The following is a 15,199-nucleotide window of genomic DNA, read 5'->3' as shown; positions in this document are numbered from 1 at the left end:
CTCTGCCGGGCTGCCTTTCTTTTTAAATCAGGAAAGAAGTGTGAACATCGCCGGTCAAATCATTTCATTCCCGTTATTCCCGGTGGCGGGAGCACCGTGCGTTCCTCCCCGGTGCACACGGCGCGTTGTGATGATTTGTTTTGCTAAGCAGTCACCTTACAATAGAAACAAGTGAGTCACATCTGATGAAACTCTGCTCTGCTGCATTTTTCAATCTCTCCTTCCTAGCAAGCAAGCAGCTTTTAATAAAAACTACAAGTCACAGAGGGCCGTAATATGGATGTATGAATAGCATGTGTGTGTGTGTGTGTGTGTCATTGATCTAATTATGTGTGCTGCAAATAAGACAATCCAATCCTTTGTAGTAATTGATGCCTCCACCTGAGGGCAGTGCTTTCTAATCTAATAGAAGATAAACGTGTTGCTCCTCTTCAATTAAGCTGCGGTATTGTCGCCTGCCTGGCCCGGCTCACGCAATCATCACGTCGGGAAGGGAGCCATTCAAGCCCAAGCAAAGTAGTGTTTGCTTTGAAGCCTCCTCGCCTCCTTCATGTCTTCTGCTCCGTTGGCCTGGCGCAGCATTCCCTCGCTCGCTCGTCCCGTTTTATTCTCTCCAGAAACAATTATATTCTCCCTCAGCGGTCCCAGCTCAGGAGAAAGAAAGAAAGAAAGAAAGAAAGAGAGAGAGAGAGAGAGAGAGAAAGCCCGAGGCTGCGATCCCTCGTCCCCTTCCTCTTCATCCCAGAGACAATCTTTTAGCCGCTGACACGTGGGCACCTTATAGGGGCCACGCAGGATAAGAAAATAGTGTTTTTTCTTTCTGAATGAAAAGCAGCAAAATGCTCAAAAGGTCCGTCTTGGAGTGACAGCGTAATTTAGTCTGCCGAATTTATGCCACTCGTCTTCCAACGATAGAGTGGTGGTGGTGGGGGGGGGGGTTGTGTTGCTGTTTTTCATGTAGAGTGGATCCCCACACACATCGGCCCTTCAGCATTCACACCCCCACAAATTTTGAGGATTTTTGCTCTAAAGAAATTACTATCTGAAAATAGGCTGTTTTTTTCCCACAGATTTAACCCTCAGTTGCTAAGAGTGTAGAAACAGGAAGCAAGCAGCGTACATATTACTAGTGTTCAAATGCAGCCCGTCATTTTTACATTTGGTCATGTTTTTATTTTTTCTCTCAAGCAATGAGATTTTGTATTTTGTTTGGTGGCCCTTGAAAGCACCACAGTTTCTCAGAGACATCATTTGTTCATGTTATGCGTGGAAAACAGTACATTCTCTATAAAATGTGTTTTGGGGCTGCATGGTGGTCAAGTGGTTAGCACGCAGGCCTCAGAGTTAGGAGACACGAGTTCGATTCCACTTTCGGCCATCTCTGTGTGGAGTTTGCATGTTCTCCCCGTGCATGCGTGGGTTTTTTCCGGGTACTCCGGTTTCCTCCCACATTCCAAAAACATGCTAGGTTAATTAGCGACTCCAAATTGTCCATAGGTATGTATCTTTTAGTTGGGAACTGATATTGTCCAGAAACTTAATTGTTAATCGACGTCTCCAAATTGTCCATAGGTATGAATGGTGTGAATGAAATTATGCTTATAATGTATCTTTTAGTTGGGAACTGATATTTTCCAGAAACTTAATTGTTAATTAGCAACTCCAAATTGTCCATAGGTATGAATGGTGTGAATGAAATTATGCTTATAATGTATCTTTTAGTTGGGAACTGATATTTTCCAGAAACTTAATTGCTAATTAGCAACTCCAAATTGTCCATAGGTGTGAATGGTGTGAATGAAATTATGCTTATAATGTATCTTTTAGTTGGGAACTGATATTTTCCAGAAACTTAATTGTTAATTAGCAACTCCAAATTGTCCATAAGTATGAATGTGAGTGTGAATGGTTGTTTGTCTATATGTGCCCTGTGATTGGCTGGCCACCAGTCCAGGGTGTACCCCGCCTCTGGCCTGAAGACAGCTGGGATAGGCCCCAGCACCCCGTGAATATTATTTGAACGTTACGTGTTGCTATATGCCAACTCTTAGGTTAATACTGCGTCAGCATGAATATTTACGTGTGAATACAATAAAACCTGCTAATTATTTGCGGTGTCAGCCATAATGAAATAAATCACTTTACTGATCTTTGCTGCGACTTGCTTTCTACTTGGCAGCCATGCCCTCATGCTAAGCTAATTGCTAATTGATGAAACCATTAAGACTTGGAGAAGAAAGCTGCTGATGGTGCTAATCACGATGCAGTCCCTCTCCGCATGGGCCGCTTTATTAGGCACACCTCCGCACTCTATCCCCAGCTCGCGTGTGAGCGAATTTGTCAGCAGATGGCGGGCGTCACGTCACCGGGGGGGGGGGGGGACTCGCACGGTGAATTATCGCCGTCGTAAATAAACACTGGGAAGTTGCCCCTCCCACACCCCCGTTTTCCTCCTCTTCCTCCTCGCTCAAAAACAAACAAGATTTGCCGACATGAGGTTAAGAGCTTGGCAAAACTATTTAGCGCTCGCACACGCTTCCTGAATCCATCGGCAATAATTGAATCAGTCACGTCCAAATTGTGCCTTTGGGACGTTGCTGTGAAGCGAAATAGGTGTTAGTTAATTAGCTGTATAGTCTACATACGCTTTAGTAGCTTTTAATTATTGAAAACTGGGGCAGCGATGTGGAGGAATTAGGCTTCAGGGACCTGAAGGTGAGCTGGAGCTTATCCCAGGTGAGAGGTGGGGTACACCCTGGATGGGTTTTCAGTCACCAGTCATTCACGCTCACATTTTTATCAGTGTGTCCTACCAGTTTGATGTGATACTGGAACAGTATAGTTATCTCGATTGCGAAAAGTGATTTTTTTAATGATGATTGTGGTGTGCACACACATAAAAAATGGCAATAATGGATAAAAATCTGCACTATATTTATAATAAATTTATTCATTCATTTTCTATCGCTTTTCCTCACGAGGGGTGCTGGAGCCTATCCCAGCTGTCTTCGAGCGAGAGGCGGGGTACACCCTGGACTGGTGGCCAGCCAATCACAGGGCACATATAGACAAACAACCATTCACACTCACATTCATACCTACGGACAATTTGGAGTTGCTAATTAACAATTAAGTTTCTGGAAAATATCAGTTCCCAACTAAAAGATACATTATAAGCATAACTTCATTCACACCATTCATACCTATGGACAATTTGGAGACGCCGATTAACAATTAAGTTTCTGGAAAATATCAGTTCCCAACTAAAAGATACATTAGAAGCATAATTTCATTCACACCATTCATACCTATGGACAATTTGGAGTCGCTAGCATGTTTTTGGAATGTGGGAGGAAATCGGAGTACCCGTAGAAAACCCACACATGCACGGGGAGAACATGCAAACTCCACACAGAGATGGCCGAGGGTGCAATTGAACCCTGGTCTCCTAGCTGCGAGGTCTGCACGCTAACCACTTGTCCACCGTACAGCCTACTATAATAAATTCAAGGACGTCATATGAAAGAAATGTTTTAGTTGCATAAAGTTGATATATAGGCGTTACAGTGTTTATGTAAAAAGGGGGTAAAGTGTTTACATTAGCGCTTCTTTGCTACAGAAGCTACCTCAGGTCATTTCAATTCCAGCATCAAGATGATGTGTACAGCACACGTCCAATAGACTATTACGGTACCTCTGACTTTTATTTACACGTATCCAGACCAAAAACGTTAAAGGAAGCAAGTAAACGTGCGGCTCCTGACTTATAAATAATCATTCATGGTTCTGGGCCAGTGAAACAGAACATGTTCTGACTAAGTGGCAACACAGGGGACTTGAATAAAAACATGACCCTGCCATTGAGGACATGATGTCCAATAAAGTTAAGTGTTAGCGCATGAATGCACTCTGTTTAAAGACATGCTCCGAGGTTCCCAGGTGGGTTTCGGTTTGCTGTCCGTTGAAGACGACACAAAGAATATCGTGTTGCTGCTGTTGTCTCTCCGGAGCGCTCTTGTTTTTTTTTTTTAAATATTCATGGCTGCCGTCCGAAAAGGACATTTTCTTTCGAGGTTTCCCCTAGTGGCGAGCAAACATGAAGTCAACGCACCGCCATCGATTGTATTGCAAATGAGGCAACGTCACACGTGTACTCCTTTGCACGGCTTTCAGTCTTCTGGGAGGACTTTCCCTGGGACATTTTTCCAGCCAAGTGTTGTCACAAATCTCTGTGTTGGATCATCTCACCGGACCCGGTAGGGCCCGGTAGGGCCTCCGTCTACCGATAAGAAACAATATGGTTGCTGATCAGTGGAGACACTGCAGCATTTTAAAGATGCACGGCTAAAAATGCGGTTTATATGCTTACATAATCTTCTACAGGGTCTCTTTACCGGCTGGGCATGCCCAGAACACGTCACAATCCAGGTGAGGAGCGGATGTGAAGGAGTTGTGGTTCTACTTCAAGCTCCGAGGTCCTCACCTATGTTTTAGAGTAAGACCGACCACCCTACGGAGGGAAGTAATTCCGGCTGCATGTACCCGCCATCTTGTTTCGGTCATGACCACAAGCGAGGGGGCGGGAACGCACAGTAGATCAACCACTAAATTGTGAGCTTTGCCTTCCGATTCTCTGTAGCTCAACTCGACTATGTACTCTTAAACACGTCATATTTTTGTGTGTTCATACTTTTCAAAACCAACACTGACTGCTGTCGTCGCCGAGACGCATCGCTCCCGTACAAAGTCTCGCCGGCATGAAGAGCGCGGCACGTAAACTTCCCTTAATCCCCCGCTGACTGCGCGACAGCCTGCGAGCGCTCAGTGCAGACCGCTTGGCCCTCGTTCATCTAATCTCCTAAAGTAAACGTTTGTGCTGCGCGTGTCTAAATGGTAATGAATGTTGACACGGAACCCCTCTGCTTTGCTCACTCCGTGGCCAAAAAGCACTCGTGGATATATTTGACTTATTATTCCCGCTCCGCGCGGCATCACAACGGCGAGCGAGAGCAGTGCAAACAACCCAAGCGATTCATCAGTCTGACTGTGTGACTGTGTGACTGTGTGAGTGTGTGCAAGCATAAAACAACTCTACAACTTCCAGTCGGAGCGCTTTTATTATTATTATCATTATTATTATTATTATTACACGAGTAAGACGGATCGTCCGGTGCTCTCGCCCTCCGTCATAAAGTCCCTGTTTACTAATCCCTGAGGAGCTCTTATAAATTATTAATACGCACCAAGAACACTGCGCTACCCTCCTTGCAGTCCCTTATGCAATAAAATAAAGGCGCTCCACAGGGGGCGCTGCTGGGTTTTTAACATTCTCCATGCTAAAGTTCAGCCTGTTCTTTTATTTGTTGTGATGTCATACATTTTTTATCCCGATAAACACGGCAAATATTCACTTTAATTGTACTCCTGATCCTGATTCCTATACCGTTTATACCACATACTGTATACCACTTAGATTAGGTCTGACCAATACACAGTAGTGCCTCGTTTATCATACTTAATTGGTTCCTGTGATAACTGAATTTATACAGTTAGATCATGGAGAACCTGTTTGATCTTCTAAATGTGCTTTGACATTGTTAGAGCTCTCTAGACATGAAATAGCACCCCTATAGTCACCTTATATAATAATAATAATAATAAATAATACATTTTATTTGTATAGCGCTTTTCAAAATACTCAAAGACGCTTTACAGAAAAAATGGAGTAGAATAAAAGCAAGTAAATACAGTAAAATATACATTAAAATACAACATTCATTTATACACAGCTAATACATGGGTAAAAGCTAACGTAGATAACATAATCAAATAAAGTCAGCCTTTTAGGACACAAGACGCGTGTGTAGTTGTATATGTGTTCCAGTGTTAGGGGACCTGAGCGTGGGGCGGACAGGAAGTGACAGAGTTTCAAACCTGCAATAAATGCCTATTGTTCTGGCGATCGAGTATGGTGCTTGTGTCGGGATCGGGACCATGATATTTACTCTGATTGGTTGCTTCCATTTATGTTGGTACCAGTGTTGTTATAATACAATCAGTATGCAGTCAAGATGTTTTTGGATGAAGGACAAACAGCTGCTTTGACGTGTAATACTGCCAACTAGTGGACTAGCGTGAGCATCACAACACTTGTAGTCCTTTTGACTTCATAGTCCAGTATTTGCATTCCCGGTAGATTGTTGTGTGGGGGGCTGGTTTGTTTGCAATCACCCATAATTACTTGTGTGATTACATTTTGAATTCAAAGCCTTGCTGTTACACAATGCCCTTCAAAGGCAGCACTCGTGTGCGTACGTTTCCTCTGCATGTGTGTCCGCCATCGCAACGGCAAGCGGCTAGCGGCTCCGTGCTCACTTGAGGTTTTAATGACCGTGTCCACTCTCTCTCTTTGGGGGTCAGCCGTGGTGACACACTCTCGCTCTCGACTCCAACTCCATATTGAAAGCGGCCACTCCTTTATCAGCCCGCATTGATCTGGACTGAGACGCCCGGGAAGCTTTTTAGCCTCGTCTCCCTCGATGGAGGGGCGGGGACATAAATAAACTGATCAGCGTCAAGGGACTGAATGCCGGTAATTTAATTTGGGGGCAAAAAGACAAAACAGATCGATTGATTTTTTTTGAGTGAAGACTCAAGTAAAAACGTCCGTCTGTAAATTCCAGACAAAAAACAAATAAAATAGATTAATATTTAACGATCCGATATTACACTATTTGTCAATAATTGGTTAGTTTGCTAGCTTGTTAGCCTGCTAGCTCACTAGCTAGCGGCCGTCTGGAGTCCCTGCAGCATAAGAGTTGCAATGAGGCGATAAGGTGACTATAGGGTTGTTATTTCATGTCTACAAGGCTCTCGCAGGTGTGCCTTAGGCTGGCCACAATAAAAGGCCACTCTAAAATGACTGTAATATTTGCCTTCAGATTATGAAAAAAATTGTTTTAGCTATTTTTTTCAAGGAGAAAAAATTTGTTTTAGTAATTTTTTAATGGAGGAAAAAAAAGTTTTAATTAGTTTTTTTATGGACAAAAAAAATTGTTTTAATTAGTTTTTTTATGGACAAAAAAAATTGTTTTAGTTAATTTTTTATGACGAAAAAAATTGTTTAGTTTTAGTTCATTTTTTCATGAAGAAAAAAATAGTTTTAGTTAATTTTTTCTTGGAGGAAAAAATTAGTTTTAGTTAATTTTTTCTTGGAGAAAAAAATAGTTTTAGTTAATTTTTTCTTGGAGAAAAAAATAGTTTTTTAGAATTTTTTCATGGAATGGAATAAAGGCCATTCCATTCTATTCCATGAAAAATTAATACATTTTTAATTATTTGTGTATATTTCAGCGTTGACGTATCTGGGGGTGAAAAAAGAAACGTAACCTGAAGCTCAGATGTAAACATGATTTTTGAATGAACACAATTAACATTTTGAACAATATTTATCCTTAAATAGCGACTATATGAGCTTGTTTGGACTATTGTTGATGTTTTCAGGCCCATACGCACACTTGATGAAAACAGACATTGGTATTCCTCCCCACAATTTACCTTCGGAGACTAAAACATATGTCTGGAAAAAAAATATGTTCTATGACAGGCGAGCGAGTAAATGCTGACTGATTGTGTTCCACCTTCGGTGCGGCGAGCAAATTGCTAACCGTGATGTCCAATTGTTCCCCAAGGAGTTTAAGATGCAATCACGCGGCACACACACACACAAACACACACACACAGAACGATGCTCTTACATATGAGTTGTGTATGTTTGTTTTTTTTTTCATCTATATTCTAAGCAATCAACTCCAAGGTGCTCAGACGCCTTCTTTAGGTCCCAACGTAGCCCGGCTGATTGAAGTAGATGTATTGGCTGCAGGTGGCGCGCGTCTTTAAATGAGTTTCTCTAATCATCGGCGCCGTATGCACCTTTCCATTGCAAAATGGCGGAGAATCATTTCTCCTAAGTGATGCACTGCATATTACATCAACTCACAAGCAAGCTCGTTTATTTACAAAACGAGGAAATCCCCGGTGGCCGAGCCGGAGCCGGCTGTCACAGTCTCTCTCCGTGCCTCACCTGTCACATGTCGCACGGAATGATTGACAACCGCGGGAACAATGCGACAGGGTGAAGAATGATTTTTTTTTGGTTTTTTTCGGAGGTATTTCCCATCTGGGGTGTGACACACGCCGCCAGGAACAAAGATTGTAGTTAAAAGTCATCAAGGTTGATTTGGATCTCATCTACTGACATCATGGAGGACAGTAGAAGTTGGCGCAAAATAGCTCATTTTATATACAGTATGTTTCACCTGTCATATGCAAGGAAAATTAAGATTTTTCCCCAAAAAACTGAGCTTCTCAGGCTTCTTCTTTGAATCCCCCCCTGTGGATTTAGCTCTAAATGCTTTGGATTACATGTTGCCGTTCATGTAATACGTATATCAGACATATGCTCAATGACTTACGGACAGTTAGCTGTTAATTCGTCCTGCCTGCAGAGGTAGTTTGCTGTTTGGCGGCCATGTTTTTTTAACCAATTTTGCTCAAATTTTACACCTGTGTGCTTCTCAGTCCCTTAAAGATATGTACCCAATTTTGTGACGATTCTGCCAGACGCCCTATGTGAGATTTTTCAACTCAATCGGACTTACGGAGTTTAATAACAGCACCAATGTTGCTCAAATTTTACAGCTGTTTTTTGTTATGAATTCCAGATCAAATTGTATGGAAAACATAGGCAGGGAAAGCGGGATAGTTTATTACATGCAATGTTGTATGAAGCTGAGATGGTGCTCGAAAAACCGAGGCTAAATTTTTGAAAATTTAGTTTTAATGCTGGGCTGCACGGTGGTCAAGTGGTTAGCACTCGTGCCTCACAGCTGGGAGACCCGAGTTTGATTCCACCCTCATGGAAGTCTTCTTCGGTTTCCTCCCTCATTCCAAAAACATGCTGGGTTAATTAGCGACTCCAAATTGTCCATAGGTATGAATGTGAGTGTGAATGGTTGTTTGTCTATATGTGCCCTGTGATTGGCTGGCCACCAGTCCAGGGTGTACCCCGCCTGAAGACAGCTGGGATAGACTCCAGCATGTCCGCAACCATCGTGAGGATAAGCGGTAGGAAATTAATCTGAATTAATCTATTTAATCTAAAATTAATCTTTTAATCTATTATGTGTCATACGTATGCATCTTCCTTTTCCTGCATGATTATGCCAACTTTGCAATGAAGGCTGCTCGTGATGGGGTCAAAACAACCATTGGGAATTGTCTCCACCATCCCAACCCCCGTGTCCCCCCACCCCCACCCCCCATGTTCGCTTTTCATACAGCACTCGTATTCATAATGACTCCGGTGTTCTGGTGTCTCCCAACGGAGCATCTCGATATTACACGAAAAAGGTCAGGAAATAAACGACGAGCCGGCGTCGCCGCTCATCCCCGGCCTGTCAGACCGGGATCATCGCCGCCGACTGACACCAGGCAAATCTACCTCCAAATATTGTGACGTGGAATTAGCGCCCGCTTAGGATTAGAGGCCCGGCATGAGAAGCGGGAGCGGCATTGAAACCATTGACACATTGACTGACAAGCCATCAAGCCCTGCCCGGACGACACCAACGCCAGCGTGCTGTTGATAAGCCGCGGGCAATTCATCATCGTCAGAGAGAAAACATCCCCAGCGTGCACGCCTTCGCCGCTCATAAACTCTGCATTGCAGTTAGAGAGCAAAAAAAAAAAAAAAAAACAGAAGGAATCGTGTACGCCTCATCTGTTCAATGAGAGCTTGGGTCGCTCCCAGAGAGCCGCGTTGATGTCCAATCAAATGTGGTTAGAGCTTTAAGTGTAGCATCTGATTGGCCGGATGACGCAGCATAATCATATTGAAGCTTTCTAAACGCAAAAGAGTACGCCGCCTGTCAATCGTATCGATCCAATGCGCTGCTAATAGGTGGATGTCATGTGACGTGTTGGACTCGGCCGCCGTTGGTGCGATGACGTGCCAAGCGTGGGTGAAATTCTCACGAAAAATAAGCACTGAATTCAGATTTATCGCCGTTTTTTTTTTTCTTCTTTTTTCAGGCAATCCACTCAGTTGTGACCTCAGAGCCCATTCCCGATGATAGATCTTAGCGCTGATGGCCTTTTTAATAATACTGTTTGTTACTAAGAGCGTCTGAGTCAGCAGGCCATGGCGGCACGCATGCTTAATGGGGCGGAATAAATTGCCGCGGCGAGGGAAGCGCTAATCACGCCATTAACATTGAACGCCGGCCAAAGTGGCGCCGGCCATGTTTGGTTGAAGCAGGGGTGTCCAAAGTGCTGCTCGGGGGCCATTTGCGGGCCACGTCTGTTTTCTATTGGCCCACAGTACATGCTAAAAATGTCAACATGAATAACGTAATATGAAGAAAAATGCATAAAAAAATGCAGCTGAAATATGAAGGCAACAAAAACTCATTTTATGAGTAAAGTCAAAATATTTTAATTAGGTCAAAGTGACAGTTTTATGAGAATAAACATGTAATATTATGAGGAAAAATATTATTTTAATAGCATTGAATTTAAATATTAAAGAAAAGAAATATGTTTTAAGTTGTAATATTATGAGTCAAAATAAATAAAGTCAAAATATTATGGGAATAAAGTAATAATTATGGGCCGGAATAAATTGCAGCGGCGAGGGAAGCGCTAATCACGCCATTAACATTGAACACCGGCCATATTTTTTTGAAGCAAGGGTGTCCAAAGTGCGGCTCGGGAGCCATTTGCGGACCACATCTGTGCTCTATTGGCCCACAGTACATACTAAAAATGTCAACATATTATTTTGCCATGAATAACGTAATATGAAGCATGCGGCTGAAATATGAAGGAAACAAAAACTCTAATTTTATGAGTAAAGTCAAAATATGAGGAAAAAAATATTTTAATTAGGTGAAAGTGACAGTTTTATGAGAATAAACATGAGGAAAAATATTATTTTAGTCGCATAAAGTTGAAATATTAAAGAAAAGACATATGTTTTAAGTTGTAATATTATGAAAAACAGAACAAATGACTTTAGGTTGCAGGAAATGTTTATATTATGAGAATAAAGTCAAAATATTATGGGAATAAAGTAATAATTATGAGAAAATGTACAAGAGTAACATAGAAAAAATTGGAAACGGATATAATATTATGATAATAAAGTCAAAATATTACAAGTATTCAGCAATCAACAGAACCGATATTAAACAACATTTAGCAACATTTTAAAGGGCATGTAGAGCTAAATAAAGCTGCACAACCACAATAAGTTAGGGAAGATTCCCTAACTTATTGACGTTTTTGCTGTTAATGTCCGAGTCGTCATGCCAGACCCAGGCCCACGTCTTCCAAGTGTTTTCGGAGTCTAAACCGGATCGCATTTCTTCCCTTAGACGTCGCGGTCACCCGGGAAGTGCTGCATCGACCTCAGGCTGTTTTTTGCTCCTTATTGACCACCGCCGCCATGTTCCTTTGTTGCTTGTCACTCACGGGGAACTTTTTTTTGACTGCACACTTTCCCCGCAGAGCCTCCGCTACCAGTCAGCATCTCGGGTCAATGGGACACAAAAAGATATTTTGATTTTTATTCCAGGAAGACAACAAGAGAACCTTGGAAATCCGAGGAATCGATGCGGCCCTTCAAGTTAAAACCATCCGCCGTCCTTTTTAACATTATTGCATGGGGGTTATTTGTACGAGCTTAGGTTTCTATTCCTGAGCCGCTGCACACAAAAGGGCGAAAATGTATCAAAACACGCACCCCTGCTGTGTTGCCTGTGCTGTTATTTTCCCGACAAATACGCCACTAATTGCTGCTGTTATTAAAGCCAATATGTTGGATGGACACCTCAAAACAAACCCTAGTTACTCTATTGGGTTCTGCAGAACCAGCACGGAATTTGATGTATGCCTTTAGTGGACGGACAAGCACATGTGCATCAAATTGGTTGAAAAAAAACATGGCCGCCATCCAGCATAAAAAAATATTCACTTTGCTGAAAATGCTAAGCCCACAAACGTAAACAAATCACCAGGAAATTTGGTGAGCATCTTTAGCGAACTGAAGCTTTTATAATTTGAGAAAGATTGGTTAACAAACATGGCCGCAGTGACACTGAACTACTTGTCCGTAAGTCACTAATTATTTGTCAAACAAAGCTACCAATATTACGTGTATGCTAGTTTGTCTCCTAATGTCATTACCGGTAATGATTATCGATAACAGAGGCTATGGTTATGATGTCCAATTCTGATTTTTTTGGGTTAAAATATATATTTTTTTTGTAGTATTATACATTAACGGAAAAAAAGCGACTTGTATTTGTGCAGGGGCTGCACGTCGGTCAAGTGGGTAGCGTGCAGACCTCGCAGCTAGGAGACCCAGGGTTCAATTCCACCCTCAGCCATCTCTGTGTGGCGTTTGCACGTTCTCCTCGTGCATGCGTGGGTTTTCTCCGGGTACTCCGGTTTCCTCCCACATTCCAAAAAAACATGCTAGGTTAATTAGCGACTCCAAATTTGTCCATAGGTATGAATTTGAGTGTGAATGGTTGTTTGTCTATATGTGCCCTGTGATTGTATGCTAGAATTCCACCCTCGGCCATCTCTGTGTGGAGTTTGCGCGTTCTTTTCGTGCATGCGTGGGTTTTCTCCGGGTACTCCGGTTTCCTCCCACATTCCAAAAAAACATGCTAGGTTAATTAGCGACTCCAAATTTGTCCATAGGTATGAATTTGAGTGTGAATGGTTGTTTGTCTATATGTGCCCTGTGATTGTATGCTAGTGTGTCTCTTAAAGTATTTTTACCATATGTCATTACCAGTAATGATTATCGATAACAGAGGCAATGTTTACATTTCCGGGTATGATGTCCAATTCTGTTTTTTTGGGGTAAAAATCAATTTTTTTATGTAGTTTTATACATTAGCATAAAAAAGTGACTTGTCTGAGTGTATTTACAATAGATTCACTGGTGAATTTGTGGCGATTTCAAGTGCAGTCGTACATCTGCGAGTACTTTTCCCCAACTTTGGTTGGCTCTACGAGACCCAAAACACATTTGCATCCACATACGTAAGAGACCTGAGTCGCATTACAAAACCGACACTGACATGAAAAAAAACGAGGTACAGATCACATATGAGTAAAACATAAACCAGAATTGACCTGCCGTGTGAACGGTAGTCAGAGTGGGAACATTCCGCCTTAGGCCACGTGAACGTGTGGAAGTCTCCTCGCCACGCTGTTGCTTTGGGTATTCCGAATGAGATCTGTGCATAAACTCCCTTTGATTGACTGCTGATGAATCCTTGGGAGATCACCGGAGGTAAACTACTGTATAATAGAGAGTTTTCATATTGACAGCTATCCAATAAAATTAATTCCCGACTCCGGATTCTTCCGCAGGATGGGTAAACAAGGATCTCCGTAGAGAACGCCGGCTAATGAAATAAATAAAAAGCCCCCAGCAACATTAGCGTTCTTTTGTGCTATATTTGCAGTTGGAGCCGCTCTAAATGTGCCCGCACATGAAATATTCATGACTCTTTGGTGTTCCCATGTCGGATTCACCCGCCGCGTTTTGAACCGGGATCTGAATTCTTGTGCCGTGTCGGGATATTTATTGCTCTTACACGTGGAGCACGCGGAGAGGTTTCACCCCTTGAGTTTTACAATCCTCCTCCTTGATTGATGAAGACAACTAATGATCACAAAGGAACCATCTGGAACTCCTGGGAGTAATGTTTCATTCCGATCTGGAAAACGACTAAAAGCACAGCTCCATTTGGTCTCCTTTGATTGAATTATCATGAAAGACGAGGCCGCCCTTCGCTGGCTTGTTGTCCTCCCTTTTCTTTCCTTTAGTGACCTGAAATTGAAAATGGACTTATGGAGAGCTGCATTGGTTCACATCGTCTTCAAATGCCACGCGAGGTTGTCGCTGGATTCCTTTGAAGTGCTAGACTATTGTTACGTTGAGGTGAAGCTCTTCTGGTTTCGGTGGCAGTTGACGAGTGGTCATGTGGTTCAGCTCTCTTGGCCCACAGAACCAATGTTGCAATAGAGAACCAATGTTGCAATAGCCGTAGGGGGTAAACCGCCCAGTTCTCTGGAACGGTAAAGGTTGCTTTCATTCATTTGCTGTAGCTTATCCTCGCGTGGGGGGTGCTGGAGCCTATCCCAGCTGTCTTCAGGCGAGAGGCAGGGTACACCCTGGACTGGTGGCCAGCCAGTCACAGGGGCACATATATACAAACAACCATTCACACTCACATTCATACCTATGGACAATTTGGAGTTGCTAATTAACAATTAAGTTTCTGGAAAATATCAGTTCCCAACTAAAAGATACATTACAAGCATAATTTCATTCACACCATTCATACCTAAGGACAATTTGGAGACGCCGATTAACAATTAAGTTTCTGGAAAATATCAGTTCCCAACTAAAAGATACATTATAAGCATAATTTCATTCACACCATTCATACCTAAGGACAATTTGGAGACGCCGATTAACAATTACGTTTCTGGAAAATATCAGTTCCCAACTAAAAGATACATTAGAAGCATAATTTCATTCACACCATTCATACCTATGGACAATTTGGAGTCGCTAATTAACCTAGCATGTTTTTGTAATGTGGGAGGAAACCGGAGTACCCGGGAGAAAACCCACACATGCACGGGGAGAACATGCAAACTCTACATAGAGATGGCCGAGGGTGGGATTGAAGTCGCGGTCTACTATCTGTGAGGTCTGCGCGCTAACCACTCGACCGCCGTGCAGCCTGAAGGTTGCTTTAAGGGTTGCTATTGCTAAGGCTGCTTGGGGCATGGTAGGTGGTCTGTTGTGTAAAATATATACTCTGACCCCCAATTTTGTTAAATCAATGCGGGCCCCTGTCCTGGACGTTAGCGTTCTCTTAATAATTTGACTTTATTCTGGATTTTATTAAATTTTTAATTTTTTTTTAAGAATATGCCACAGCCCAATTAAGCACTTTAGACACCCTTGAGATGTTACCAATTAATTTCACCGCAGTTAGCATGCTAGCACAATAGCTGCTCAGGTCATTCACAAATGATGGATCTGCGGCCGTGTATTTACATCATTACATCCTGTTTCAGGTTTGTATGAAACTCCACACAATTA

General features: G+C 42.5%; 1 long non-coding RNA gene across 5 annotated transcripts in view; it reads left to right on the top strand.

Moving 5' to 3' along the window:
* Positions 1 to 15,199, top strand: part of LOC144899573 (uncharacterized) — a 197,976-nt gene that overhangs the window by 117,193 nt on the left and 65,584 nt on the right. The gene's annotated exons all lie outside the window — the stretch shown is intronic.

This window comes from Doryrhamphus excisus, linkage group LG7 (genome assembly GCF_037039965.1).
Source record: "Doryrhamphus excisus strain RoL-2023G ecotype Guam linkage group LG7, RoL_Dexc_Guam_v1.1, whole genome shotgun sequence".
Taxonomy (NCBI): domain Eukaryota; kingdom Metazoa; phylum Chordata; class Actinopteri; order Syngnathiformes; family Syngnathidae; genus Doryrhamphus; species Doryrhamphus excisus.
The sequence above is the reverse complement of the archived record's forward strand: the minus strand, read 5'-3'. Positions and strand labels throughout refer to the sequence as shown.